Source organism: Saccopteryx bilineata, chromosome 4, assembly GCF_036850765.1.
Source record: "Saccopteryx bilineata isolate mSacBil1 chromosome 4, mSacBil1_pri_phased_curated, whole genome shotgun sequence".
In the NCBI taxonomy this organism is placed as follows: Eukaryota; Metazoa; Chordata; class Mammalia; order Chiroptera; family Emballonuridae; genus Saccopteryx; species Saccopteryx bilineata.
Window position 1 is genome coordinate 60,507,875 of NC_089493.1, and position 14,487 is coordinate 60,522,361.

General features: G+C 42.1%; 1 protein-coding gene and 1 non-coding gene across 3 annotated transcripts in view; both read right to left on the reverse strand.

Annotated features, from left to right (window-relative positions):
- FAM81A (family with sequence similarity 81 member A) overlaps positions 1-14,487 on the reverse strand; it is a 114,597-nt gene that overhangs the window by 48,944 nt on the left and 51,166 nt on the right. The gene's annotated exons all lie outside the window — the stretch shown is intronic.
- On the reverse strand, positions 2,159-2,300 carry LOC136336671 (small nucleolar RNA SNORA29). Its single transcript, XR_010731506.1, has one exon. It is a non-coding gene; the product is annotated as a small nucleolar RNA SNORA29 (small nucleolar RNA).

A 14,487-nucleotide genomic window follows, 5' to 3' on the forward strand; every position in this document is an offset into this window, starting at 1 on the left:
GATGTTAGTGGGGTATGAAAATCTCCTACTATTATAGTATTGCTGTTGATCTCTCCCTTTATGTCCATCAAAATCTGCTTTAAGCCCTGGCCGGTTGGCTCAGCGGTAGAGCGTCGGCCTAGCATGCGGAGGACCCGGGTTCGATTCCCGGCCAGGGCACACAGGAGAAGCATCCATTTGCTTCTCCACCCCTCCGCCACACCTTCCTCTCTGTCTCTCTCTTCCCCTCCCGCAGCCAAGGCTCCATTGGAGCAAAGATGGCCCGGGCGCTGGGGATGGCTCCTTGGCCTCTGCCCCAGGCGCTAGAGTGGCTCTGGTCGCAACATGGCGACGCCCAGGATGGGCAGAGCATCGCCCCCTGGTGGGCAGAGCGTCGCCCCATGGTGGGCGTGCCGGGTGGATCCCGGTTGGGCACATGCGGGAGTCTGTCTGACTGTCTCTCCCTGTTTCCAGCTTCAGAAAAAAAATGCAAAAAAAAAAAAAAAAAAAAAATCTGCTTTATATATTTAGGTGCTCCTATATTAGGTGCATAGATATTTATAATGGTTATCTCTTCCTATTGGATTGCTCCCTTTATCATTATGTAGTGACCTTCTTTATCCCTTACTATAGCCTTTGTTTTAAAGTCCATTTTGTCTGATATATGTATTGCTACTCCAGCTTTTTTTTCATTTCCATTTGCATGAAATATTTTTTTTCCATCCTTTTACTTTTAGTCTATGTGTATCTTTTGATTTGAGGTGGGTCTCCTATAGACAGCATATGTATGGGTCCTGTTTTCTTATCCATTCAGCTATCCTGTGTCTTTTGGGAGCATTTAATCCATTTACATCTAAGGTTATTATTAATATGTAGTTATTTATTGCCATTTTTATTTAAATATATATATATATATGTATGTATGTATGTATGTATATATCCCCCCTCCACCTGCTTTGTCCTGTCTACAACAGGTCCCTTAACATTTCTTGCAGCATTGGTTTGGTTGTAATGAATTCCTTGAGTTTTTTTTGTCTGTTTGTTTGGGGGGGGGGGGGGTTCTGTCTGGGAAGCTTTTTATTTCTTCTTCAAATTTAAACAATAATCTGGGTGGATAAAGAAGTCTTGGTTGTAGGTTCTTATTCTGTATTACATTGAATATTTCTTGCCATTCCCTTCTGGCCTCAAGTGTTTCTGTTGAAAAGTCAGATGTCATCCTTATAGGGGTTCCTTTGTAAATGATTGACTGTTTTTCTCTTACTGCTTTTATTTTATTTTATTTTATTTTGTATTTTTCTGAAGCTGGAAATGGGGAGAGACAGTCAGACAGACTCCCACATGCGCCCGACTGGGATCCACCCGGCACGCCCACCAAGGGCAACACTCTGCCCACCAGAGGGTGATGCTCTGCCCCTCCAGGGCGTCACTCTGTTGCGACCAGAGCCACTCTAGTGCCTGGGGTAGAGGCCAAGGAGCCATCCCCAGCGCCCGGGCCATCTTTGCTCCAATGGAGCCTCAGCTGTGGGAGGGGAAGAGAGAGACAGAGAGGAAGGAGAGGGGGAGGGGTGGAGAAGCAGATGGGCGCTTCTCCTGTGTGCCCTGGCCGGGAATCCAACCCGGGACTTCTACACGCCAGGCCGACGCTCTACCACTGAGCCAACCGGCCAGGGCCTTCTCTTACTGCTTTTAATATTCTTTCTTTATCTCTTAGCTTTGGCTTTTGATTATGATGTGTCTTGGTGTGGGTCTCTTTGGGTTCTTTTTTCATGGGGTTCTCTCTGCTTCTTGAACCTATGTGACTCTTTCTTGCATCAATTTAGGGAAATTTTCATCTATGATTTCTTCAAACCGTTTCTCTATTCCTTGTTCTTTCTCTTCTCCTTCAGGAACCCCTATTATGCAGATATTGTTTCTCTTCATGTTGTCACAGAGCTCTCTCAGAGTTTCCTCAGACTTTTTGATCCTCTTTTCTTTTTGCTGTTCTGCTTCAGTGCTTTCGCTTATCTTGTCCTCTTACGTCACTGATTCAATCCTCTGCTTCATCCAGCCTGCTCTTAATTCCTTCTAGTGTAGTCTTCATTTCTGATATTTTGTTTGTCAATTCTGTCTGGTTCTTCTTTATGATTTCCGTGTCCTTTTTGATGCTTACAATTTCTTCTTTTTTTTTTCTTTTTTTTTCAGTTTTCTGTTTAGCCATTTCATATAGGAGGAGGACACAGAAAAATCCTCCCTCTTCAGATCATGGCAGCATTAATCTATCCCATAAGCATAGCCACTAAAATCTATTATTAGTAGAAAATTATAATTTCTTTATTGAGGTGTTCATTAAGTCCATCCATTGTAGCTTTGAGATCCTTAAGCATCCTAACAATCATTGTTTTATACTCTGCATCCAGTAATTTGATTACTTCCATTTCATCCAGGACTTTTTCTGAGGATTTATCTTGTTGAAGCATATGACTTATGTTTCTTTGCCTTCCCATTCTGTTCTTGGCTTGTAGGCTTATTCCAATTGTGGTCTCCTTACCTAGTAGAGCCACTTTGAAGTCTTGATTTGTTTGTTTTCTTCTCAGTTTTCTTAACTCAGTAGTAATCTTGTTTACCGATCTCAGCAGGGGGCTTATTTGAAACTGTATCCAGGAATGTGGTAGGTATAACCTTTGGTAATATGAAGGTTGTTCTGTCAGCTGCTCTCTGGGGGGCAGGGTGCTTTCTCAGCTTCAGTAGGGGGAGGTGTTATCTCAGATCTCCCTGGAGACCTGAGTTACTGCCCCTCCTCCCCACTTCCTGCTTTCAGCTGTGTCTTTTGCAATGATAGAGCTGGAGAGCTTCCTGGAGGTGGGTCACCCGGAACCACTTTAGGCTTGTGCTGTGTGGAAGGATCAACCCCTCCCCTAGCTATGGCTGCCTCCACATTGGATGCATCAACTTCTCAGGTCATCTCATGCATTCCTCTGCCCATCACTGTCTGTCTTGGTCTCCTCACTTTCCTTTTGGAAGACAAGCCAGTCTTCTCAGCCCTCCTCATCCCCAGGGCTCCAGGCAAGTGGCAATGAGCGATATTTTCTGCTCTGTCCCTTCAAGGCACCCCCACCTTTTCCTACTCACAGATCCTTGCTCTTCTCCCCTCTTAATGGTTTTCATCTGCCTCCTCCAGTCTCTGGATTTCTAGACTGGGTCTCCGGTTCTGAGACTGAGGGTCCCCATCTCTCAGGGTCTCTCTCCTTGTAATGAGAGCCCTTCTGGGCTCTCAACCTCACCTCCCCCTTCACTCCTGGAAACAGGAGAGCCCCCACTGCACCTCCACACTCCCTACCAGGCTTGGTGTGGCTTTTTCTTTGCTCCTTAGTTTTTGAGACCTGTTTTTTAGTCGAAAGTTGGTTTTTCACACTGATTGTTCCTAAATTAATTTGTAATCCAGTTTGCTGGTATGAGCTGGGAGTCTGTACATCTGCCTACTCCGCTGTCATCTTCCTTCTCCCTGCTTGCCCTTTATAAAGGGCAAATGGTGAAGAGACTGTCTTTACTCCATTATATGCCCTTGCCTTTGTCAAAAAAATTTTTAGCAAGAGAGAGAGAGAGATGGAGAGATGGAGGGGAAGACAGGGACAGAGAGACAAGAAGAGAGAGAGAGGAGAGGCATCAATTCATTGCAGCACCTTAATTATTTGTTGATTGCTTTCTCATATGTGCCTTGACTGGGGAGATCCAGCTGAACCAGTGACCCCTTGCTCAAGCCAGTGATCTTTGGGCTCAAGCCAGTGACCATAAGGTCATGTCTATGATCCCATTCTCAAGCTAGCAATCTTGTGCTAAAGTTGGCAATTACGTGCTCAAGTTGGTGAACTTGGACTCAAGCTGGATGAGCCCACACTCAAGCCAGCGACCTCAGTGTTTCAAACCTGGTTCCTCAGCATCCCAGGCCAATGCTCTGTCCACTGAGCTACCACCTGGTCAGGCTTCTTTGTCAAATATTAATTGACCACAAAGGTGTGGCTTTATTTCTGGGATCTTTGTTCTGTTCCATTGATCTGTATGCCTGTTTTTATGTCAGTATCAGGCAGTTTTGATTACAGTGGCCTTGTATTATAGTTTGATATCAGGTAGTATGATGCCTCCCACTTTGTTCTTCTTTTTCAAGACTGCTGAGGGTATTTGAGATCTTTTTTGGCTTCATACAAATTTTTGGAATATTTGTTCTAGGTATGTGAAATATGCCATTGGTATTTTAATATGAATTGTTGAATCTATAGATTGCTTTGGATAGTATGGATATTTTATTTTATTTTTATTTTATTTTTTAAAATATTTTTCTGAAGCTGGAAACGGGGAGAGACAGACAGACAGACTCCCGCATGCGCCCGACCGGGATCCACCCGGCACGCCCACCAGGGGTGACGCTCTGCCCACCAGGGGGCGATGCTCTGCCCCTCCGGGGCGTCGCTGTTGCAACCAGAGCCACTCTAGCGCCTGGGGCAGAGGCCAAGGAGCCATCCCCAGCGCCTAGGCCATCTTTGCTCCAATGGAGCCTCGGCTGCGGGAGGGGAAGAGAGAGACAGAGAGGAAGGAGGGGGTGGGGGTGGAGAAGCAAATGGGCGCTTCTCCTATGTGCCCTGGCCAGGAATCGAACCCAGGTCCCCCGCACGCCAGGCCGATGCTCTACCGCTGAGCCAACCGGCCAGGGAAGTATGGACATTTTAATTATGTTAATTCTTAAATTTGTTAAGACTTATTTTGTGTCCTAACATGTGGCCTATCTTTGAGAATGTTCAATGTGCACTTGAGAAGAATGCATATTCAGGTGTTTTGGAATGAAATGTTCTGCAAATATCAATTAAATCCATCTGGTTCAGTTTGTCACTTAAAGTTGCTGTTGCTTTGATTTTTTGTTTGGAAGACTTATCCATTGATGCCAGTGGACTGTTAAAATCCCCTACTAATGACTGTATTATGGTCAATCTTTCACTTAATGTCCACCGAGATTTTCTTGATATATTTAGTTGCTCCTATGTTGGGTGCATATATGTTTTCAAGGATTATATCCTCTTGTTGAATTTATCCCTTTAGGATTATATAGTGATTTTTTTTCTATTAAGTGATAAGCAGGGAGGCAGAGAGACAGACTCCCACATGCACCCAGACAGGAATCCACCAGGCAAGCCCCCAACTCAGCAATGCTCTGCCCATCTCAGGCTGCTGCTCCATTTCTAAGCAACCAAGCTATTTTATTTTTTTTTTATTTTTTATTTTTTTTGCATTTTTCTGAAGCTGGAAACAGGGAGAGACAGTCAGACAGACTCCCGCATGCGCCCGACCGGGATCCACCCGGCACGCCCACCAGGGGGCGACGCTCTGCCCACCAGGGGGCAATGCTCTGCCCATCCTGGGCGTCGCCATGTTGCGACCCTCCTGGGTGTCGCCATGTTGCGACCAGAGCCACTCTAGCGCCTGGGGCAGAGGCCACAGAGCCATCCCCAGCACCCGGGCCATCTTTGCTCCAATGGAGCCTTGGCTGCGGGAGGGGAAGAGAGAGACAGAGAGGAAGGCGCGGCGGAGGGGTGGAGAAGCAAATGGACGCTTCTCCTGTGTGCCCTGGCCGGGAATCGAACCCGGGTCCTCCACACGCTAGGCCGACGCTCTACCGCTGAGCCAACCGGCCAGGGCCAACCAAGCTATTTTAGTGACTGAGGCGAGGCCATGTAGCCATCTTCAGTGCCCAAGGCAAACTTTGCTTGAACCATTTGAGCCATGGCTGCAGGAGAAGAAGAGAGAGAGAAGGGGGAGAGGAAAGGTGGAAAAGTAGATGCTCGCTTCTCCTTTGTGACTTGACCAGGAATCAAACCTGACACTTCCAGACACCAGGCCAATGCTCTCCCACTGAGCCAGCTGGCCAGGGTCTGTAGTGTGTTTCTTTGTCTCTTGTAATGGCCTTTGTTTCAAAGTCTATTTTGTCAATTGTAAGTATTGCTACACCAGGATTTTTCCCCCATTTTCATGGAATATTTTTTTTTCCATCCCTTCAGTTTTAGTCTTTAGGTCATGCTTTCTTCTCTATTCAGCTACCCAGTGACTTCTGACTGAAGCATTTAATCCATTTACACTTAATATTATCACTGATAGGTACTTATTTATTGCCACTTTATTCTTAAAACCTATGTGCCCTGGCCAGTTGGCTCAGCAGTAGAGCATCGGCCTGGCATGCGGGGGACCCAGGTTCGATTCCCGGCCAGGGCACATAGGAGAAGTGCCCATTTGCTTCTCCACCCCCCTCTCCTTCCTCTCTGTCTCTCTCTTCCCCTCCTGCAGCCAAGGCTCCATTGGAGCAAAGATGGCCCGGGCGCTGGGGATGGCTCCTTGGCCTCTGCCCCAGGCGCTAGAGTGGCTCTGGGCACGACAGAGCTACGCCCCGGAGGGGCAGAGCATCGCCTCCTGGTGGGCAGAGCGTAGCCCCTGGTGGGCGTGCCAGGTGGATCCCGGTCGGGCGCATACAGGAGTCTGTCTGACTGTCTCTCCCCGTTTCCAGCTTCAGAAAAATACAAAAAAAAAAACACCTATGTTCTGCTCTCTATTTCCTTTTTCTTTCTTCTTCTTAAAGCAAGCCCTTTAACAATCCTTGTAATTCTTTATTAGAAAGACTTTGATGAGGGGTATGCAGCATAATCAAAGGTAAAAATAATCTGGAGATGTTTTCTCGAAACATATGTACCCTGATTTATCAATGTCACTGCATTAAAATTAATATAAATAAATAAATAACAAGAAAGTATAAATGAAAAATTATTTTAACACCTGAAGACTGAACTAGAATACAAGATTCCGGGGGCTCAAGATTTTGAGACATTCTGGAAAGAGTTGTCTGTAAAGTATATTATTTATAGTTCTGGTAGTTTTTTGGTGCAATCTTCAGGGTTCTTTATATACAGTGTCATATCATCTGCAAATAACTTGTTGCTTTCCAATTTGGATGCCTTTTATTTCTTCTTCTTGTCTCATTGCTGTGGTTAGGACTTCCAGTACTATGTTGATGAAGAGTGGTGAAAGTGGACATCCCTGTCTTGTTACTGATGTTAAGGGAAACATTTTTAGTTTTTGCCCATTAAGTATGATGTTAGCTATAGATTTATCATATATGGCCTTTATTTTGTTGAGGTATGATCCCTTTACTCCAACTTCGCTGAAAACTTATCATAAATGGGTTCTGGCTCTTGTCAAATGCTTTTTCTACATCTATTGATATGATCATATGAATTTTATCCTTTATTTTGTTTATGTGTTATATCACATTTATCAATTTGCAAATAATGTACCAAACTTGCATCCCTGGAATAAACTTAACTTGACCATGATGTATGATCTTTTTAATGTATTACTGGATCTGGTTTGCTATTATTTTGTTGAGGATTTTAGAATCTATGTTCATCAGGGATATTAGTCTATACTTTTATTTCTTTGTAGTATCTTTATCTGGTTTTGGAATTAGTATAATGCTGGCTTCATAATATGAGCTTGGAAGTCTTCCCTCTGCTTGAATTTCTGGAATAATTTGAGACAGATGTGTTAATTCTTCTTTGATTATTTGGTAAAATTCACCTGTGAAGCCAGCCAGACAAGGACTTCTGTTTGCTTTGAGTTTTTGGATTATTGCTTCAATTTCATTACTTGTAATTGGTCTGTTCAGGTTTTTATTCTTCCTGATTCAGTTTTGGAAGATTATATGTTTCTAGGAATTTATCCATTTGCCCAGGTTATTCAACTTGGATCAGAATATTCTTATCTTCAGCATTATTACGGTGGAATGTGTGATAGAAAACCTGCTGGGTCCGCTGAGTATGAGAGCACCAGGCTGGGCCAGGTCCCCACGTCTTCTCACTGGTCCAGGCTACAAATGAGCAGCCAGCCCTGCCTCTGTCCTGCTCCCATAGAGTGTCCCCCGTGCCTGTCTGTGAGGTGCCCCACCCACACCCTGGCCTCGGCTTCACTTATGTTACTTTTATAACAAGGAACAAAAAAGTGTGTGTGGGTGTTTTAATACTTAGAAATAAGAAAAGGCCTTTTAATATTCAGATAGTAAGATATTGTAAGAGAAGTGCTTTCTTTGAATAATGCAAAAAAGAATTATATCTAGCCTTAACACAGTATTTACATTACTGAAAAGTTGTGAAAATACTAGAAGGCATTAGAGTTTACTGTTTATCATTATTATTTTTATTGATTTCAGAGAGACAGGAAAAAATCGACAGAGATAGAAACAGGAATATTGATCTGTTCCTGTATATGCCCTGACCGGAGATTGAATCTACAACCTCTGTGTTTCAAGACAAAGATCTAACCAACTGAGCTACCTGATTAAGGCAGTGTTTACTATTCATAGGAATTCTATGATGAAATCTTAGAAAGTAATCCCTCTGTAAAGCCAATAATGTTCCCTAATTTGTCATTTTGGAACAATATATCATCATGATGTATTTACTTAAACAAGGTTACAACCCTCAGAATTATCATCAACTCTCCATTATTTTCAATTCAATTCAATTCAATTCAAGAAACTGTTTTCTGCATGCTTATTATATGCTGTGCACCAGTCTTGCCTTCAGGGAACTCAGCTGCAGCAGGAAAGACTACAGGACGGTAAGTGGGTGGCCTAAACCCATACAATTACATTTCATATAGCAGAGAGAAGAGGCCAGCCACCTTGAAAAGAGATGTTCCAAGCCTTCATTTATTTTTTCTAAGATATTACTGTCTTTGATAAGGCTTCCTTCCCAAAGACATTAGAGAATGGCACCCAGTGTGAGCCCCACAGCACTACATTGTGCTGTTTATGCACAGGATTCATGCCAGGACCTCACTCTCCCTGACGGGCAAATATTGTTTAGAAATGACCAGGAAAGAAACAGTTCTCTATATTTCTCCTTCTCCAACTCTTCCTAGATGTGGGGATTTAGAAATGAAAGTGTAAGTTTAATATTACCTGGAAAAAGGTCCCAGCTCCCACAGGGAAGAGCCTCATAAGAACATCTGCTACATGGCTTTTTAATCTTCCCACCAGGATTTAAAACTTACTGGATTTCCAGCCATCAAATTGCCTTCTTGGCATTTTTACCTAGACATTCAATGGGCCCCTAGATTTTGGCCAGTCCTAAACACAGGCCTTTCTACCTCCAACATTGGGCAGTCCTGGCAGCTCTAGCTCCAAAACAGATCCAGAACCATCTGCTTCTCTCCATCTCCAAAGTGACTCCCTCGATCCAAGCTCCAATCCCCACACCCCTGAACTGCCACTGTAGCCCCCAACCCAACCTTCTGCCTCCATTCTTGCTCCTCTACAACCCCTTCTCATGCCAGATGATCTTTCTGAAACACAAATTAGTATGTAAGCAACACAATGGCAAGAGATTTTATCTGTTTTATCCACAGCTATATCCCCAGCACCAAAAGTATGAATGAATTCAATAAATCATGGCTTCCCATTTCCAAACTCTTAACTTCCCATTATAGCCTTCAAGACTAGTGATCTGACCCTATTCCCAGCTCATGACACCCACTGGTCCTCTTTCTGTTCCTCAAACATGACAAGCTTCTTCCTGTTTATGGCCTTGGATCTTGCAGTTCTCTCTTTCTGGAATATTTTCTCCCCCATGTTTTTCCTCCCCCAACACTTTGGTTTGGCTGGCCCCTTCTGTCATTTTAGTCTCACATCACATGTCACCTTATATCCCCACCACCCATCCTAAAATAGCCACACAATCATATTAATATCTATCATAATATATTATCAGAGCTCTCAACTTAGGCAGAAATCACACTGGTTATTTAGCATTTACCCCCTGTAAACCCTACAAGAATGTACAGCAAGCCTAGTATGTCTGGGTCCCTACAGTGCCCCAGTATCTCTAACAATGCCTGGGTCCCTGTGGGTAGCTGACTAATTTATCAATTAACTTCATGTTCCAGAATTTGGGTTTCCACATTGAAGGCTCAGAGACAATAGCGAGCTGGTGCCCGCAGGTGACGAGGTCCTCAAAACTGAACTCAGACAAGCTAAGTGTATGTAGACAAGGGCTGACACCAGAACACCAACTAGTTAACGTACATTGAAAAAACTCTATCAAGAGAACTGAACAAATACTCAAATTCAGTTCATTGACTTCACCCACTAATCAAGCCACATGACATACCAAGTCTAGTGGGTAGAGTTAAAACAAAATGAGTTTGGATAATGTGATGGAAAATTATATGTCAACATGGCTGAGTTATGGCATGCTCAGGTAGCTGGTTAAACTATTTCTGGGTGTGTCTGTGAGGAGGTTTCTGGAAGAGATTAGCATTTGAATGATGAGCTGTATAAAGTAGAAGGCCCATTTCCAAGTGAGTGGGCCTCATCCCATCCTTTAAGAGCCTGAACAGAACAAAAAGGAGAAAGAAGCTGGAATTCAATTTCCACCTGACTGAGCTGAGACACAGATCCTCTCCAGCCCTCAGCACTCCTGGTTCTCAGGCCTTCACATCTGGACTGGAATCTACACCACCAGCTCTCTGGCTGTCAGGCCTTCGAACTATATCATCAGCCTTTCTGCATCTCCAGCTTGCAGATGGCAGGACTTCTCCATCCCCACAATCATTTGAACTGATACCTTATAATAAATAAATTATATATGTACAGTGGTGCCTTGAGATACGAACTGACCAACATAGGAATTTTAAGATACGAGCTGCAACTTCGTCCATATTTTTATTCAAGATCCAAGCGAAATTCCGAGATACGAGTCGTGATGCAGGAAGCTGCCACTAGATGGCGCATTGGCGCATGGGTCCAGTATCAGCAGTTTGATATACGAGTTGAATGACTTATGGGCTCGGTTACAGAACGAATTAAATTCATATCTCAAGGTACTACTGTATATATCTTATATATAACATATATATTATATATATTATATAATATATTAAAAATATATAATATCCTATTGGTTCTGTTTCTCTGAAGAGCCCTAACACAGATGATAATCACCAAAGTCCCCCCATTGATATATCCTGCTCTGATAGGACAAGATCACATGGGCAATGCAGACCAAAATTCTATTTGAGTGTGTGTGTGTGTGTGTGTGTGTGTGACAGAGACAGAGAGAGGGACAGATAGGGACAGACAGGAGGAAGGGGGAGAGATGAGAAGCATCAAGGCTTCATTGCAGCATCTTAGTTGTTCATTGATTGCTTTCTCATATGTGCCTTGATGGGGATGGAGGGCTGCAGCAAAGGGAGTGACCCCTTGCTCAAGCCAGCAACCTTGGGATCAAGCCTTGGGCTTCAAGCCAGTGACCTCTGGGCTCAAGCCAGGAACCATGGGGTTATGTCTATCATCCCACACTTAAGCTGGAAAGCCTGCGCTCAAGCCGGATGAGCCCATGCTCAAGCCAGCAACCTCGGGGTTTCGAACCTGGGTTCTCTGCGTCCCAGTCTGACACTCTATCCACTGCACCACCACCTGGTCAAGCACCAAAATTCTCTTTCTATGTAACACACAGAAAGTCCAGCAGCCACCACCTTCTCCTCACTGACAGTGCTAGATGCACAAGTTCCTGTCCATCCTTGTTCACATCTCTCTGCTTTGACATGTTAATAAAGCCCAACTCTGCACTTATCACAAGTTCAGAAAGCCTGGTTGTAAATAATTATACTAACAAATGATGTATAATCTAGTCAGTTAGATGAAGGCTTGATACAGTTTCCCATAACCCAGCTAAGTCAAAGCCAACACCCCAAGCCAGTGGATCCTTATGAAGCATGAGAACCAGGAGTAGGTCCATAGATTCTAAGCAGCAAGGTAGCAGAACCACTGACTAGTTCCCGCAAAACACAGTAAAAGCTCTAAGGGGATATGGGGTCAAAACCACTTCCCCAAACCATCAAATTTGCATGGAAAAGAAAGTTTGCCACCAACAAAAGCGCCATGGACTGCTCAACAGGATCTGGCTTCAAGGGATTGATAAGAGCTTACACTGAAAACAGTATGGATAATCTAGACACACAAAATTCATAGTCAACTATATTACATCTTCTAAACTTATTATGATGACAATAATTTGTGGAAAGTTTCTGAGGAATAAATTAAAATCATACTACACATTGCAAGGCAAATTGCCAATGGAGACAATGTATGGGAATATATTTAAACAATATATTCTTTCATTCAACATTTATTAAGCACTAGTATACCTACAGTGTACTAGTACACAAGAGTCATCCATTTTGATGTGAAATATGCTGACAGAACATAGGCAATAATAACAGGGTTCTGGAAGGGCCAAGGACCCCTGAGACACTGATTATGCAACATTTATTGAGCACCTTATATGTGCTGGAGCTAAAAATAGAAAAACTAAGACTCAGTTCTCATTTTTGAGGATAATATAAACTAGAGGTTTGACAATATATTTCACTTTTCTTCCTTGTATAACTGTGTTCAAAGCCATACAGTAGAGAATTAGAAAGACTCATCTAGGCAAATATACCAAGATGTAGTATTAATATTAACTTAATTTGACTAGGTCTATCAGGAGCCTGTAGTGAGCTTTATATGTTAAGACTAGGTTCAGTTTTAGTTTTGTAATACAGAATCGCCTGCAGAGACAGATTTTTATAAAACAAATACCCAGTGGCCCTGGCCAGTTAGCTCAGTCGGTTAGTGTCATTGAGATACACTCAGGTTGTGGGTCCATCTGCAGTAGGGGCACATACAGCAAGTGACCAATGAATGCACAGCGAAGCAGAACAAATGAATGCCTGTCTCTCTCTCCCATCCTCTCTTTGTCTCCCTAAAATCAACCAATAAAACCAATAAATAAATAAAATACTTAGTAAATTTTTTTTTTACTGTGTGAACTAGTAATAAAAATAATTTTAGGACAAGGCAATTTACAGAAGGAATTCATTAAGAATCTACAGACAAAAATATACACTTTTCACAACACTTAAATACAGTTTGGATAACATCACTTTGTTTTAAATATAGAAATATTATATTTGCATAATACCTACTTTCCCAATTTTATATTACTTATAAATAAAGACTTCCTTTTAATACTTTAAAATTTTAACTAGATAGCCCTAGACAGTGGTGTAGTTGATAGAACAGTGAGCACTGAAGTCACCAGCTCAAGCCTGGGGTTGCAGATCCCAGGTCTCTGGTTCAAGCTGGAGGGTGCCAGCTTGAGCCCAGGGTCACTGGTTGGTGCGCTGGTCAAGGCACAGAGCAATCAGTGACACCACTAGGTGGAACAACAAGTTGATGCCTCTCTCTTCCTCTCTCTCTCAAAAAAAAATTTTTTTTTTTACTATACAATAAATAAATAAATAAAGTTAATCTATACCATGATTTCATTTTTTTTAAGTTTGGCTACAATGTGGCAATTTTAATAGTTCATCAAGTTTCCTAATTTTGGTTATGTTTGAATAAACAAGCTAGGCTTATAATATATATATATATATATATACACACAACCACATAATTAGTTTTCCATATCAGAGTCTACTAAGCTTCTAAACTTTTTTCTGTTACTTTCTAACAATTTATAATTACTACCAGTCATAAAAGTAAATGCTCTTTAGTACAAATTATTTTTTACCAGAGTTAGAGATTTTACTCAGTTTCCCTTCCTACAATGGAAATAATCATCTCATTCTCAAAATTGCATACTGCAAAAATTATATGTAAAGGAAAAAGAGTGTTGTCTGGTTGAGGCAAGAATAATCACTACATAAAATATGTTTCAAATAAAATAAATTAGAGATTTAAAATTAATACTCACTGCATTTTAAATTGTTTAAAAAAATCATCCTAAAGAAACACATTAAAGAAAAATTGTTTTAGAAATACAACTTAAAAAAAATAATTAACAAAATCCTAAATGATTTATGACTTTAGATTTCTAGGTATGTTTGCTAATGACTCAAATTATCTAAGCTGTTCAATGAACTCGCATTAAAATAATGACAGGGAAGAACTCAGTGAGATCTAAAGCTAGAATTACCTAGTTTCTTAAAAGAAATTCTTCCTGAAGGGGTAAAAATACTTAGATAGCAAAAAATGTCTGCCAAATGCCCATTATATTTGGGAGTTGGTTACCCAAGATCAGGGTTCTAGAAGAGCTTCCAGGAGGCAAAGTAGAAAAATGAAAAGAGCATATTGTTGAGAGTTTTATAATCTGGGTTTAGTCTCAGCACTGCCACTTACTTGCCTTGAGACTTCAGACAAGTTCCTTCATTTGTCTGGGCCTCTGATGTCTTCTCTGAAAAGGAACAGTTTGCAAAGATGACCTCAGGGTCTTCTGGTCCATCTTGCTACCAACAAACCTGCAACTGGCTTCACTCTGAACTGGGCGTGTATTCACTGAATAAGCATTCATGGCATTTACATGCCCCGGACAATGCAAAGATGAGTAAGACAAGGTCCCTTTCTTTTTGAAGAGCTCACAATTTATCAAGGGAAACAGATTGATAAAGAAATAA